Consider the following 16,774-nt stretch of genomic DNA (forward strand, 5'->3'; position numbering starts at 1 on the left):
GAGGGCAGACGGGAAATATATGAAGATATAATGGGTCTTTGCTCCATGATAGACCCTTGGTGAATGATGTTATCATTCAAGCTGATGTGGCGGGTTGAAGGGTTTTGGGGAGCTATTCCTTTCATCTGCATCACTAGCTTCCCATTCTCATACTACTTCCGACCAGAAGTCTGGCGTCTCACCCTCCTCCCATCTTCTTCTATTAACGTGGAGAAGTGTGGCTCAATGGTTAGAGCGGCAGACCCTGATGCAGAGGTCTAGCCCGGGACCTGGGCTCAAAAATTCCACGGACCTGATAATTCTCGCCTCGGTGCCTATTCCAATCATGGAGTCCCACTCTGCAACTCTGGGCAATAGCTTGCTTAATCTCCACAACGGCCCCCACAACGCTAAGGATGCCTGGCCTCCACCTTGGGGGTGCCCAGGAGTGGACACCTCACAGGGAAAGCCAGGATGGGTTCCACAGCGGTATTCGTACAAGCGCCTTGAGACCCTTGCGGGTGAGTAGTGCGCTATACAAGTATCAATTTACATTTTACGCTCGTTCCTCCGCCGGGGCCCAAACTGTGACATCGTTTTCCCAATGTGAAATATTTGGACCTATGGGGGATTTCCATCATAGCGCTATTCTCCTTTTTCCCAGAACTAAAGCAAAATCTATGAATCGAGTTCCTACTTTTCTGGATTCAGCCTAGGGAATAAACCCAACAAGCAAGCATCAATCGTGTAGGGAATGGTGCTTGTGAGAACCTTATGCAGTACTGCAAGGATTCAATTCCAATATTCAGGCAGGGTGGGCAGTCCCACATCATGTGCTTGATGTCTGCGTCCAGCAGTGCACACCGCGGACATTGTTTACCATTACTATCTAACATACTGTTAAGCCTATGTGGAGTGAGATAGGTCATATGGAGGATATTGAATTGGGTGTATTTAAAGCTGGCGTTGCTAGAAATCGTCTTAGGCGACCTCAGCGCCTTCTTCCACTACGATTCAGTTATGCTACGGTCAGTGAGTGTTTCCCATTTCTGTTGCAGTGTTGGCAGTGGTTTTTCAACCATCTCTCTCAAGGTACGGTACAACCATTTAATTAGGTGTCTTGCCGACCCCAACGAAATTGTGGCTTGCAAAAGTGCATGTGTTTTCGGTTCTCGGGTACCACCTCCCCATAGGTACTGGAACGGTTTGTGCAACCCATGATAATTAAAAAACTGCCCTATGGGCAATTTGTATTGTGAGATTAGGTCACCCAGAGGGCTCTTCAATCCCTCCAAGTAACAATCACCCGCTCTTCCCAACCCCACCTCTCATTTGGTTAGTGGTGAATGACCAGGAGCATCCCCACGAGGCAAGCCAACCAAGGAGAGGTACAGGGAATATAATGGGTCATCTGGTAGACACATTATGCTCGGGAAACATCCTTTACAACGCAACTTTTACCACGCAGTGCCTTTACGACGCAACTTTTACAACGCAAACCATTACAACGCATTGCGCTGGGGGGCGCTCTAGGATAGGGAATACGTTTAATTTACTATCCAACACCTTCCCTAGTGTCCACGGGGACTGGAGTTGGAATAGTAAATTAAACTATTCACTATCCAGCACCCCAAAGCGATATGCGTTGCAAAGGTTTGCGTTGTAAAAACCGCGTTGTAAAGGCATGCGATGTAAAAGCATGCGTTGTAATGTCATACATCCATTATGCTCCTGCGCCAGCATGTCAAGGCCAACGTTAACAAGGTTCCCTGGGGCTGAACCCGCTTCCTGGGAAGCAATAGCCCAACTATCAGTTTCCCCCTAGTGTCTGAACTGGGTGGGATGTCCAGAGTCTCCAACCCAAACCCCTCCAGCCACTGCGCCAACCACTGCAGTTGAGCAGCTAGATAGTAGGATTCAAAATCCGGTGCTCCCAGTCCCCCTCCCCCTTTGGTGTCCTCTGGGCAGTAGTCAGCGACACTCTGTTACAGCCCCCATTCCAAATCAAGCTCCTCCGCAATGTATTAAATTCCCTAAACCAAGTCTTCAGGATGACCACTGGTAGATTTGCAAACAAATAAAGTAAAAGTGGCAACATGATCATTTTAGGTTTAAATCTGTTTTATTGCTGCAGAATAGAATCAAAACATAGGCTTACACATCAAGAGAGCTTCTCTCTAGCTTGCCACATAATAATGCAACTTTAAATTTTAACTTTGACAAAAAAAGGGTAAAATAAACAATAAAACAAGCGCCCTCCCTCCCAACCACCCCATTGACCCTCCCCCTCCTCATCTCAGTACCATATGCTATGTAAGCCACCTCGACAGGGGAAATGCAAGAGTTCTATATAATAGTGCTGCAACTACGTTGTGTCAGGCTCGGCCAGGCGCAATAACTGCAAATAGCGGGGACACCTCAGGTCTCTAAATTTCTTGGTCAGTAAAGCTAAGAAATGCTGCCACATTGTCCGAAAGGTATCATCTAGTGATGTCAATGATAAGGTAATTTTTTCTATTCCCCATGTGTCCCATAAGCGTCTAAGCCATGCTAAGTGGATTGGGACAGTGGGAGAGCCCCAAAGCGCCAAGATAGTCTGGTGAGCCGCCCCCAGAGCAATGCCAATCTGACGCCCCCTTTGAGAAGTGAGTAGAAAGGTGAGTGGGTTAGGGAGCCCTAATAAAGTATAGGAGGGAAATCTGGGATTTTGTGTCGAGAAGTGGGCATCAATGTCATCTAAGACAGTGGTCCAGAATGCTGTCATCCCTGGACAATCCCAAAGAAGGTGACATAACATGCCTCAGCCCCCACACTGTCGCCAGCAGAGATCGCTGCAGGCCGGATTCCCTTTATGCAGGCGTACCAGGGTTAAGTACCAGTATGAGGTAATTTTGACTGCTGTTTCGGTACTTGCCATGTTGTAAGTGGTATGTCACACAAGACGATAAATATCGTACCACTCCTTCATGGTAAGAGATTGGTTAAGCTCAGACTCCCACCGTCTTTTCGAGGGGGATTTATCATTGGTCTGAGGGGGCTGAAGGAGAGTGTACAGCTCCGAGATGGGGTGCTTTTCCGTGCCTCTTCCCAACAGCCACCTCTTGTACAGATTAACAGCCTCTCTGCTCCTGGTTGGACCGACTGGTGTGTTATGCAATGCCTGACCTTGAGGTATCGGAATCGTTCCACCTCGGGGAGGGAATAGTCCTGTCTTAGGGTGTCAAATGGTATATAAGTCCTTCTACATGAAACAGGTGGCAGATCGTCCTGCAGGGCAACTCCTGCCAGAGCTGGAAGGCATCTCCCAGTCCCCGGGTAAAGTCTGGGTTGTCAGTGATTGGGGTCAAAGGGGAAGGCAGTGCAGTAAGCTTCCCTTTGCGAGCACACACGTCCCAGACCCGCAGCAGCGAACATGTTATAAGGGAGTTGTAGAGGGTTGGGGCTCTATGTGTTCGAGGAAGGAATGGTATCTTAGCTAACGATGTGCCAGCCAGGGCCCTGTCCATAAACAGCCACCTCTTTTCTGATTTGGGTCTGGGCCATTCTACAACATAGCAGAGCTGGGCAGCCTGATAGTATCTGGTGAAACATGGAATCCCCAGCCTTCCTTCTGCCAAGGGTAGCCAATTCAGCTCCTTGGTCACTTACCTGCCCTTACTCAGCCCACCAAAGGTGTCAGCGGCAAGGTCTGGAAAAAAGGACTCTGGGCAGGATAGTCATTTTTTAGGGCAGTGATGCAGCCTAATAAGGAGAGCTGGTAGTGCCGCCATTGGTCCAGTTGGGCACGGACTTGAGTCAGTAGTGACCCGTAGTTCGAGGAATTTTTTTGCCTCCACGGTCCTGCACAACTGCACCCCCAGGTAGGGGACGGAATCTGCAGCCCAGCTGAGTAGGTGTGAAATTTTTAGTGCCTCTAGCTCCAGGAAGGGGGTGGAGGGTGACGGTGATGTTGAGAGCCTGGGACTTATGAAGATTCATGCAGAATCCAGATACGCTCCTAAAAAGATCAATATCTGCCAAGAAGGGGGAAAGGCTCCTGACAGGGTCGTCCAACATGACCATATAGTCATCCGCGTACAGACTGATGGGGTGGTCTTCCCCTCCCATGGGGATACCTCTTATTAGTCTGTGGTCTTGAATGCGCTGGGAAAAGTGCTCCATGTATAGGGCAAACAGTAAAGGGGATAGCAGGCAGCCCTGTCTTGTGCCTCTGCAAATAGGGAAGTTCCCCGGCTTCACCCCGTTGACCCTTACACTGGTCCGTGGGGCCTGGTACCCAGGACCGGAATCGCTCTCCAAATCCGAAGTACTCCATAGTTGCCTTAAGAAAGGGCCAGTGGACCCGGTCAAAAGCCTTTTCGACGTCCACTGAGAGCCACATGCTGGAGCCCTGCCTACGGTGCGCTTCATCTATGACATGCAGGAGCCTCTTAGTGTTATCTGCCCACAGACTCTGTGGGACAAATCCCGCTTGGTCGGGATAGATCAGACCCTGCATCAGGGGGTTCAGGCGTGCCCCCAGGATGCTAGTAAAGAGTTTCGAGTCAGTATTGAGAAGAGAGATGGGACGGTAACTGGCGCAAGATTTGGGGTGTTTACCAGCCTTGGGAATAACTGTGATGGTGGCATCCAGCATGGATGCCAGAAGAGAGCTTGAGTCCACTATTGAATAAAAGAGTCTGGTGAGAATTGGAGCAAGTTCTGGGCAAAAGGCCTGGGGACCTTTGAAAGAAGTAACGAAAGCCTGAAGTGCCTGGAAAAGGGCTTCTCAATCTGATTTTATTCTCACTGCACCTTTTAAATTCAAAGCACGTTTTAATTCCTTGTTGCTCACCATTTCCTCTCATGCCCCTGCGTGTTCCCCGGTCCACCGCAGAAACTTCAGATTGGGTGGAGGAATCGATTGAAAGATCCTCAAGTGACCCCACTTACTTCCGGTCACAACGGATGTTAGCAGTCTAGCTGCTCACCTTTACCACCAAAAAAAGCCCATGCCATCGCATCGCATAGTAGAATTCACTGAGTTAAAGTGCACTCAGCACGCTCGTCACTGCAGCAGGAAGCGCCTGGTAAAGGGCTTCCTTATTGTTAGTTAGCTATTTGCACTGCTAAATATTCCCGCAACATACTTTCTTCTAAAAGAGGTAACGGAAGACTGAAGCGCCTGAAAAAGGCTTCTTAATCTGATTTTACTCTCACTGCACATTTTAAATTCAAAGCACGTTTTAATTCCTTGTTGCTCACCATTACCTTTGTTATTGTTATTGTTATTGTTACTTTAGTTTATATAGCGCCAACTCACCCACAGGTCTCAAGACGCTTTAGACCAAGGAACACAACAATTCTAGCAACCAGAAAGGAATATAGTTAAATAGGGCCAAGGCCTTCCCTAAACAGAAGTGTTTTCAGCTGCTTTCTAAAGTGTAGAAGTTTGGCCTCTTTACGAAGAAGATCTGGCAATTTTGTGCCCCTGCGTGTTCCCCGGTCCACCGCTGAATATTCAGATTGCATGGAGGGATCGATCGCAAGATCCGGAAGTGTCCCCACTCACTTCCAGTCACAAGGAAGGTTAGCAGTCTAGCTGCTCACCTTTACCACCATAAAAAGCCCATGCCACCGCATCGCATAGTGGATGTGAATTCACTGCGGTAAAGCACACGCAGCACGCTCGTCACTGCAGCAGGAAGCGCCTGGTAAAGGGCTTTCTTATTATTAGTTAGCTATCTGCACTGCTAAATATTTGCGCAACATACTTTGTTCTAAAAGAGGTAACAGAAGCCTGAAGCGCCTTGAAAAGGGCTTCTCAATCTAATTTTACTTTCAATGCACATTTTAAATTCAAAGGACGTTTTAAATCCTTATTGCTCACTATTTCCTCTCGTGCCCCTGCGTGTTACCTGGTCCACCGCTGAATATTCAGATTGCGTGGAGGGATTGATCGCAAGATCCGGAAGTGTCCCCACTCACTTCCGGTCACAACGGAGGTTAGCTATCTAGCTGCTCACCTTTACCACCATAAAAAGTCCATGCCTTCCTCTACGGGCAGCGGATGCGCTGCCGGCGCACAGAAGGCGTGCCAAAGGCAAATCCTGTCTGCGCCCGTCCGTTCCTGGACAGGGCCCAGGGCCATGCCCCCTGGCCCACCAACTCCTATATCCAGCAATAAGCTATTATCTTACTCTATTACCCAGCTCATGGACATCAACAACACCACCAATACCCACCACTGCCCCCGCTTCAATATGAACTCATTCGTCAACAAACCTTCGACGCACTGCCCCAACTGTCCTTTTAAACTGGCCCTACCTCTCCCATCCCTACCCCCAGTTCCCACCCCCTACCCCCTACCCAGAACACATTTACTCTGCCCTTATAAACACACACTCCCTCCTGAGGCATACATTTGAAATCTCTGAGTAACTAACCAACCATAACCTAGACCTCCTATTCGTTATAGAAACCTGGGGTGACCCCTCCATTGGTCCCGATTTCTGCATTGCCACTCCCGACGGCTATTGTGTACTCAGACAGGACAGACCCACAAAAAAGGTAGGTGGCCTAGCCATTATTCACTGAGAAAAATACCTAACTAAAATAGAAACTATTGACTCAATGATCTGTGAAACACTGACCTTCTCGACTGCCCTCTCCAACACCCAATCATTCAGAGGAACACTCCTCTACCGCCCTCCTGGCTCCCGAACAAATTTCCTCACAGCCCTAGACAGCTTGATAGAGCCAATAGTGGGAACTCTCGATTATACTATCTTGGGAGACTTCAACTTCTATTTAGAATCCCTCAATGACAAGGATACTTCCTCCCTCACAACAGACCTACTGGCAGCGGGGTTACTACAGCTAGTGACTAAACCCACCCACCTGGCTGTACACACTCTTGACGGTCTTTTCACCAACAACACCCACATCGCCCTTTCCTCTGTCATCCCCCTCACCTGGACAGACCACTCCGTAGTAATTTTTACCATTCGGATGCGAAACACCAACCTCCCGCACCCCAGCACCCGCACTCACAAACAGTCTTGAGCATGGAAGAACATTGATACCCACCTCCTAAAAACAACCATCTCCTCTACACAGCATGATTTCACACCAGACCCTGAACTAGCCTCCAATAATTAGTCATACAAGTTACACAGTGCCTTTAGTACCCTAGCACCACCCAAGAACATCTCTACTAATTCGAATACCCCCTCCCCCCTGTAGTGTAGCTCCTATTTTCCCAATAGGCTCTGCGCATTGGAATAGTACCTACAGCAGTAAAGGCCTAGGCCAGACGTTAACTAGGTCTACTACTGTCGATACTAGACTTAATTTTTGGGTTTGCCAGCTAAGCTCAGAGTTCGCTAGAAACTTTCTCGAATGTTCAAGGAAGGAATTAACTCCCCTGATTAGACAAGAAGGGATTTAGTTTCTGACAACCATAGAACATGACAACTTTGCTCTCCCCTAATCAAGAGTCAATCTCAAGAGTCGTGTGAGCACAAGGCAATTATTTTACTCAGTCAGTACGTGCATTCTTAGTCTCATCAGAATGTAGAGAAAAGGAAGAGACGGGCGTGTTCAATAAAAAGGTGTTATTTATTGATCAGTCTCTTTTCTCATACATGAGAAATGGATCGATATTATTGCAATACTTATAGTTAAGTAAAGTGCATACATTAAAAGCAATAGTATAAAATAATACTGTAAAAACATTGATATGGTTTCTGAGCCATATGATGTTTAAAATGATTAAAATATATTTACATACACATATACATTTGACTAAACGTACTCAACTGGTGTTTCTAAATACGCCTACCCCGTGTACCTGACCTAAGTCTAATGCGTGGGCGGGAATAGAAAGTTACAGTTTAAGTTAAGTTTGTTTTTGCCAAGTGAATAACTAAAGAATTCTCTGTGAGGGGTTATTCAGTTCTGTACCTGGAATTTAGGATGGATGAGGAATGGTATCTCTTTCTCTGCTCTCGATATTCCAGGCTGCCTGCGAGGGCTGCCCGAAAGCGCCGGTGCTGGGTCTCTCGGCTTGAGATAGCAGCGCGTCTCTCAGCGCGTCAGGAAGGCGGGGCTGCTGCCAGCGGGGTCTGCTTCTGCTCTCGGCTTCGGCAAGTATGGCTGCTCCGTCTTGTCACCACGCGTCTCTTTGCATAGGGCAAGGTCGGCAATATTTATACCTTAAAGGTGCCGAGATTGACGTAAGGATGGACATAGGTACGTCAATAAAGATGTCATACGACTTGCTCGTTAGCACATTCTTTACTAAAGTTCTCTGTGAAATCAAAACAATGGCCGCACGGATTGTCCAGGTTGTCATAGGTTTGATTTGTTATGAGAACGTCGTATGCCTTATCAGGGGCTGGAGGAATGTCGCTTGTCTAATTAGATCTCAAGCGTTATGACCTAATCAGATAACACGTTCCTGTGCCGTAGTGTGACTGCGTCAGATAACGGTATCTGCATCATGGGGGTTTTCTTGCCTCATGGGCTGACTGTTAGTTAACTTGATAGTTAGTTTAACCAGAATAGGGTCAGGAATAGGGGGACTGATTCAGAACCTATAGAAATACACGACACCCACTCCACGCTAACTATGGTCATATCTACTAATCTATGCATAGTATAACATAGTACAACATACTATAGAGTATAGTGTATACCTTACCACCCCAAAATACATAAATGCATTTTGAAATTTTCAAATATACTGAAAAATTGCAGTCATATATATTGTATGCACTTAAGCTATGAATTAAATGCAAAAGTAAACACGCATTGTTATGCATTATTGCTTTTTGGTATATGAGAAATACACATGAAATGGCTCTTAATATGGCTATACAGAAAGGAAGTTCGAGACCATTTCATCACATAATAAAATATTTGTGAACATACCAGCGGGCAGCTAAAGTCTATAAAGTATCTAAAAATAGAAATTTTAGTTCTCTAGGAATAGTTTCTTACTTTAAGCAGAAGATCAGTGTCCTGGAAAAAATATTGGAAAATATTTTAGGGGGTTGCTGAAAAATTGCTGTCCGTGAACTGGATTGTAATTGTTCATGTGACTTTATTTTTAAAGTTGAAGGCCGAATTCAGGGAACGCCGTGTGCGAGTTTACTCAAAAGTCTCTATTTCTGTTCCGGAGAGAACATCATATCATTCAGGCTTTCGAAAAAACTGTCAACAGCTTCATGGGAAAGTTCCACTAAGTCGGAAATAGGGGTAACCATGCATTCATGCGCATGATTGTCTCCATTGACATTCTGATTCGCATTGCTGACAGAAGGTTGTACCTGTTCGATGTTGCTTTCATCTTGAACTTCACTACTCTTCAATCGTAGTGGTGAAGATTCCAGGAATGCCGTCATCAGGATTGGCAGCCTTTGAGGGCAGCACAAAGCGTGAACCTTGGTAGGAACCAACAGTGTATCTGCATCCACCGGCGCATCCGATTGTAGCGTCAGACAGGTGTCTAACACGCATTCTTCCCCGCATAGCAGACACCTTAGTACAGGTAAAACACACCTTTGCCACATTGGTCGAAATGATAGAAACCAAGTCATGTTTAGGTCTCTAAGCCGGGAGAGTCCCAGGATTTTTGATATCCGGTCCCGGTATCCAATGGCTAGGATCGTATCTTCCATTGTCGCGAGAGTTTGATCTGTGACATGGGTTGCCATAACGAAAAATAAGGACTAAGAATAGGATTCCTGCAATTAGTCCTAGGATCAGGGGAAGTCCGCCAAAAATCGAATGGACGAAATCTGGAAAAATACCCAGTATGGCTTTGAATGGTGTTAATGCCATCGAAAATACTGTCTTAAATACCTTTGAGACCCCTGTGGTATCAGAAATATTTAAGATTTCGCTTAGGATTTCCGCGAAATGTACGGGGGAATTAGTTGATAATAATGTATGTATCTCTGCAGTCGTCCTTGCGACTTGTAGATCATACGTTTCTTTAGATGACGTGAGCCTTGTAGGCGTCTGAAGAAGCACTGTTTTCATTCTGCTTAAAGTATCTATTCGAATAGAAGTAATTTTCAAACTGGGCCATGCCCTTGCCTCCCTGTCTGGAAAGGAGCTGGGGAATAAAGAACATCCACAGCACTTGACCTTCGCCGTTGTAGTTACTAGATAAGGAGTCCCGGGCATAAGACTGCAACATCTGCGGTCTACAATAAGAATGTAACTCCCATTATAGAGTCTTTGAAAGAATGGTTCTATTTCAGTTGCAGGTGCGCCTTGCTGGTGACATGAAAGGTTGTATGAATTCCCTTCACAGGCTCCGTGCAAACTAATTCCGTTACACAGAAGCGTGCCGCTTAGTGACATAGCACAATTGTTGCCACTAAGAAACACTTTCTGTCCTTTATTACTGACACATGCATGTGAATAGGGCAGGTTCCAAGTTGTTTTAAGGTACCCCTTTCCCAATTTCTCGTACATGCCAGCCTGTATATATTTTTGGCAGTATTGAAACCTGAAGGTTGAGATTGGAATATTTATGATTCCGTGGATTATCCATTCACTGACAGGTCGTTCTGACATTGTCATTGGTAATCTTTCTAGTTTTTCAATGCTCAAGATTGTATAATCAGCACCCTTTTGCGCCATACCGATTTGTCTATCAGTAAGGTTAAAGATTTGGAATAGTGACGTTGTGTTGATTAAACGCCAAGGCACATAGCCTGAACGCAGATTTTGTAACGTCCAGCCAAGCTGTACAATAGAACGCAATTGTGACTGACCATGTTGTAATAACAGTAAGTCTTGCGATAATATATCGATTGCTGAAGACACAATGCTGTCCAATGAAAAAATTCTGGAGGACAGAGTCATTAACCCATTGTCCACTACAGAAAGTGATTTTTCCAAATTGATACGGTCAATTTCCCGTATTCTTTCTGCTGTCTCAATTTGAGTAACCTTCCAGGCCTCATTGTATGCTGCATATACAGAGGCTGCTATGAAACGCTTTTGACGCTGTTTGCGTGGTCCAATTATGAAATCACGCAAGTCAGCACCATCAGTAAGTAAAGTTAGGTGTTGCTTAATTTCAGGCAGTGTGGAAGTCTGTAGCCATTGAAGGCATAATTTGCCCACACTGTAGGTTGTTATTATCCCTGGGTGATGTCTTTGGGGATATCTAGGGTCTGGCCTGGTCATTTTGAAACCCTGTGTTTTATTCAGGAATCTATCTTGACAGTTATTTGTATCTGTGGGCCAGATCAACCATTGTTTCCAATCAGGATGTGTTCTGTTTTGGTTAAGTATATGGTTTATGTCTATTTCTTCATCTGTATCAGAGTTATTGCTAAACATTGTTGGCTTTGGAATAGACAGGTTATTTAAATCTTTGATTTTGGCTAAGCCAAGACAGGTGGTTTGTTGAACAGTGTCATTTAAAAATATCATTTGTTCTGGGATCATGCAGGCTCTAAACAAAGCTTCTAAACCCTGTACTTGCCATTCTTTTGTACCCCAAACACTTTTTAAATCAACATTTTTGTCCCAATAATCAAATCCAAAAGTATTCATTTTTTCAAAGAATGAATCTGAATATATCAATTTTGTGTTGGTTATCATGGTTTTCATCCCTGTCTTGTTTGACAATTTGTAATAAAATGTTTCAGCATTACTTGTGTTAAAACCTTGAAAGTATGAATATTTGTCATAAACGGTTCTTGAACTCCCTTTTGGAGGTGTTGCACAATGTTCCCATTGATTATAATTTAAAACATTTCTAGGTTGTGCAGATTTATGCAAGAAATGGTTACCATAATGGTTATAGCAATACATACTATCATAATTTGTAGAACCTTGCAAATAATCATGTTTTGTAAATTTAGCAGACATTACTAAGTCAGACATCATATTGTTAATACTTTCAAAGTCCCAATCATCAGCAAATGAGTTTGGTTTTGCAAAGTCACTCAAGGAGATCTTGATTTGGTGTGGATATTTCAGGATCTCGACCGGACCATAAATTTCATAGTCAGTGTTGTCCCAGGCTACCCCACCAGGTATTGGAATTGCTGTGAAGTTGGCTGAAGAAAGTTCTGAAGAAAGTTCTCTTTTCTCGACGTGTGAAGATGTGTGTGGTTTGAGGACCAAGTTGATGTTCTGACTTGCTGTGTCCATTTTAGCATATTTTCCCTCAATGAAGCGTCCCAAAGTAAATACCATGATGAGCCAAAGTATGAGGATAAATGCACCAAAACCCACCCAAAATTCAATCCATGGAGAAACCAGATATGTTTCTTTCAGTTGTTTCAAAAGTTCCTTAGCTTTGTCTTTAAAGGATTTTGATGATGGCTGTGTCTTTGGTTCACTGAAGCCTTCAGAGGAATCATCGAAGTTGATGAAGTAACCAGATGCAGTTCTGTCAATTGTTCCAATTGGTTCAGGATTTTTGTTTTTTGCATTGTTACTTGGTACTTCAGTATAGATTGGTGTGTCTCTGCTAAATGTTTTTATTTGGGTTTTCAGAGGTCTTAGTTCTATTGCATTGTTGCATAGTCCTTGTTGTTCTTCTGTAGGCGTTTCGAATGTGATGAGCCTCTTTGATAGGACCTCTGTACTGGTAGCAAACCTTGGTGTTCTGCTACTTATTGGGAGTCCACTTGGCCTACTGTTTGTTATCGGCCACATGTTGTGGTTTTACCAGGTCGATGGATACAACTCGGTTCTCCTTTTTTCCAGCAAGTGGCGGTAGTACAACTGATCTTGTCCCGTTGACAGACAAGACAGGAACTGCTTTTCTGTAAGAAGGCCCAAATTCCTTCTTTACCGCGATCTTCTCCCTGACCAGATCCCCGACTTTTGGAATCCAGACAGGTCTTGCTGGGACAGGTGGTGATTCTTCAGTGGTCGTTGGCTGTTGTTTCAACTGTATGTTGCTCAGGTCTTTTCTTGTTTTGTTTAAGTCCTGCAAAATAGCCAAACGGTCTTTGACATCAAAGGTTTTTTCTATTACCACTGAAGTCTGACTATCAAGGTCAGAGATCAACATCCTAGTTCCGAATAATAATTCGTACGGACTGAATCCCTTCAGAGAATTTCTTGGCAAGTTATTTAGACTACGTTGGACACTTATTAGATGTTTGACCCACCCAGCTCCCGAACCTAATATCCTTTCTATTATAGATTGCTTTCTGCCTTGGTTTTTTCTTTACACCATCCCGTACCCTCAGGAAGGAAGTGAGAAGATTCCCGCTGGGCTGTGCTCATTTGGCCATGTTTCCCCCCCAGGCTGGATTGCCTGAGTGAAAACAATGGTCGAACGTAGCATGCTCTTAGCGTATATGCCATTTAGACTCGCAAATCTTGTATAATAGTCCGGACGTCAGCCGAGTGCTGGTGATCTACATTATAAGTGGAAAATAGCCTGTATATGTTAATCGCAAGCCATTCTTTTTGCTGGTAATATTATCTGCCTTGATACGACGAGGTATTAAACTGCTTCTCTCCCCACTGCGATCTCTGTTGCAGTTTGGGCAGTTTTTTACAAACATGGTGTAGTGCAGGCTCATGCCTGGCCACCAGTACCGTGATTGTAATTCTTCCAGAGAATCTTTTAATTTAAGGTGTCTGAGACCCTCGCCCATGTGTGCGTCTACGATTAACAAGTTTCTCCTGTCCATGTTTGGAATCACTCTATCCCCCACTCCAGGGATTCGAGCAAAAGGGACGGAGTTTGCATCGATTATGTATGTGTAATTGAGTGGATAGTTGATCGGTAACGCTGAGCAGTCGCCTTTTGATGACGTTTTCACCGCCAGCCATGTTTCACCGTCAATGTATTTTAATGTACGCTTTTTTCGATCTACGGGAGCCGATTTAGTGGCTGCCGCTGCGGCTGTTTCAGCCAATGAATTCCCTACAACGTGAACGCCATCACGTTGATGACTCAGTGAATGAGTCACGTGAGTCTTTGGTAGTTCTTTTTGTAAAAGAGCTATTTGTTCCCAGAGCAGTCTCTGCTTTATTGGTGCATCTGTGTCATCTTTGTAACCGTTCTGAATCCATGTCTGCAAATCGCTGTTATATGATTTGACGCAGTAATATGAATCTGACACTATAAGTGTCGGGAATTCGCGATCCGCATTATCTAGCGCCATTTTCAATGCGATTATTTCAGTTTGTTGTTCTGAATTAGTTTCTACTGAGTGTGATTTTGTTAATAGAGGTTTTAATATACCTCCGCGCCACACTTCTTTTGTAATCTCACATGTGGGGTTGTATGCTTGTTCTCCCCAAACGGAGGGTTGAGCATGTCCGTCTGTATAGATTACACAGGCGTAATGTCGTAGAGGCAGAATGTCGATTGGCAGAGGATACGTCTTTTCATATTTTTGAAAAATTGTCAACCATGCTATGCTTGATAATTCATATCCTTCGTATAGAACTTTTAGATGGGCAATTCTGGATTTTTTGAAGTTGAATTTGTAACCCTCTGCAGCGAACCCAAGTATTATGGTGTTCACCCTTTTTAAGTGAGTCTCCAAGTCATCATCTGTTAAGTAAATGTCATCAACATAAGATAATGCTTCATCATCATATAGTTGTAGTAATTCTGTTACTCTCGCTGAGAATACCCCTGGGCTGTTCTTGTACCCCTGGGCTAACCGACAGAATTGTTTTTGAGTGCCATTTACTGAGAATGCAGTTAAATATCTGCTTTCTGGTGCTATATTTTGACAAAAGAATCCATTGGAGATGTCCAAGGTTGTTTTGTATTTTTTGCGCACTATGTTATTCATTAGTGCAGCACTGTGTGAATTTTGTACTGCAAAGGTTTTGCAACATGTGTTAAGGTGTCGGTAATCCAAAACTAGACGATATGAATTGTCTGGTTTGGAGACCGGAAACAAAGGATTGTTCATTTGTGAGGTGCAAGTTTCAATCACCCCCTGGTATTCTAGCTGATCTAGTATTTCATTTACCTGTTTTTTAGCTTCTTGCTTGATTGGGTACTGCCTTTGTGCAGTAGGTTGCGATTTTAACTGGATTTTGTGAGGAGGGGAGTCCTCATCCCATCCTACATGATTTTTATATAAAGCAGGTGCTAAGGCCACTGCCCACTTTCTAGCAAGTGTGTATTTTTTATGAATCGGTATTTGATTCGAGAAGGCAGGCATAATTACTTCTTCGCCATGAGGGCACTCCCTGACAAACTCTGGTGGCCAGTCTTTTTCAGCTAGAAGGATGTCATAGCCTTTGGATAGGTTATCCCAAAATAGTCCCCTAATTTTCCTAGTCTTATCTCCCTCTATACGTAATGTTATCTCGTATATCTTGTGGGGCTTGCTAACTCTGGTGTCTGCAGTTTCCACTTGAAGGTATTCATTCGTGTCCACTGTCTCCAGATGATTCATAAGGACTTTGCGAGCTATGCTCACCTCTGCTGCGCTGTCTAGCATTGTCTGAGCCCACTCTCCGTTTTTCAGTTGTGTCCTCAGTATTCTCGGCATTGTTAACTACCTTGATACTGGCTACCTTCTTTTTTGGAAATTGTAATTTCTTTTTTTGTTGAGCAGGTTCCTTGTCTTTGGACTTGGCGTGCTCTTCTGATCGTCCTCTTCTTTCCGATTTCTGCGAGGAATTCTGAAAAGATTGAGAGGGACGTGTATCAATGTCTTGATATCTATCAGGTTTTTTAATATTATCCCTATTTCTAAGGTTATATCTATTCCCCGAGGGGTCACTCTGCGGTGACCTGTGTCTCTGGTTCGGAGATTTCTCCCTTCGCCTAGGAGACCTTCCTCGGGACTGGAATTTCTTTTCTTTTGGATTGGATTGTTTGTTTCCATCCCAGTTCTTTTTTGGTGAATTATTATTAAAAAATATTTTTTCTGGACTTGTAGTCAGTTGCGGTTTTACTGGTATTCCACCTAGACTATCTCTGCCTAGTTCTTCATAGGATTTTTCTATGATTCTGGCAATTTCAGCTGGTTGGTCTGCTATATCTGTCTCTTTTAACCTCTGGCGGATCGCCACGTTTGCTGCTTCACCTTTTATGTTGGCTAATAATATAGCCGAGACCTGCTTGAAGTCTTTTAGTAATTTCATACCAAGAGTTAAAGCAGGTTCTGGACCGTATTCATCTTGAATTTGTTTTAGCACATCTGGTATTACCGAAATGGATGGAACACCGTGCGTTTTTGTGTAGATGGAAGCAAAGACTGTACCCCAAGTGTCACAGTCCTCAATGTGTGGTGCGATTCCCATTGGGAGACATATAGTCAGAATCCTGTGTTTTTCCAATGGGGTGGTGTCAGGAAACACCGCCTCTATTTGGGTGATTTTCTGTGCCAACCAGAATGGTATTTGTTCCCGTTTAGCTGGAACTTTACCTAGGCAGGATTGGATGTTCTGTGGTGTAATTTTATTTGTGTTCCCCTGGTGAGGGGTCAGCTGTGGAAGTTTAATCGCTGGCTGAATTGTTGAAGTCCGCATTACATACTGAACTAATTGTCTATGAATTTTTAGTAGTTGTTTTAGCTGTATTAACAGCTCTGCTGCAGGCATTCTTTCGATGTCTGGATGTGGTGTGTATCCGGCTAAGACCGGCCACGTTGCTCCTGGTCTTCCTAAAGGACCGAGCCTTGTAATGTGATTGTTATGTATTAGGGCGCCATCAAATAAGAGCAAATGCTCTTGGAATTTGAGTGGTACTTCCACCTCCTCGAAAGGAGTGTATGTTTCAGGAGGTTCCTCTACTTTGTAATAGTGGAAGTACTTTGTTACAGCATTTGCTGCCGGAAAATGTATC

The sequence above is a fragment of the Lissotriton helveticus genome, chromosome 10 (genome assembly GCF_964261635.1).
Source record: "Lissotriton helveticus chromosome 10, aLisHel1.1, whole genome shotgun sequence".
In the NCBI taxonomy this organism is placed as follows: Eukaryota; Metazoa; Chordata; class Amphibia; order Caudata; family Salamandridae; genus Lissotriton; species Lissotriton helveticus.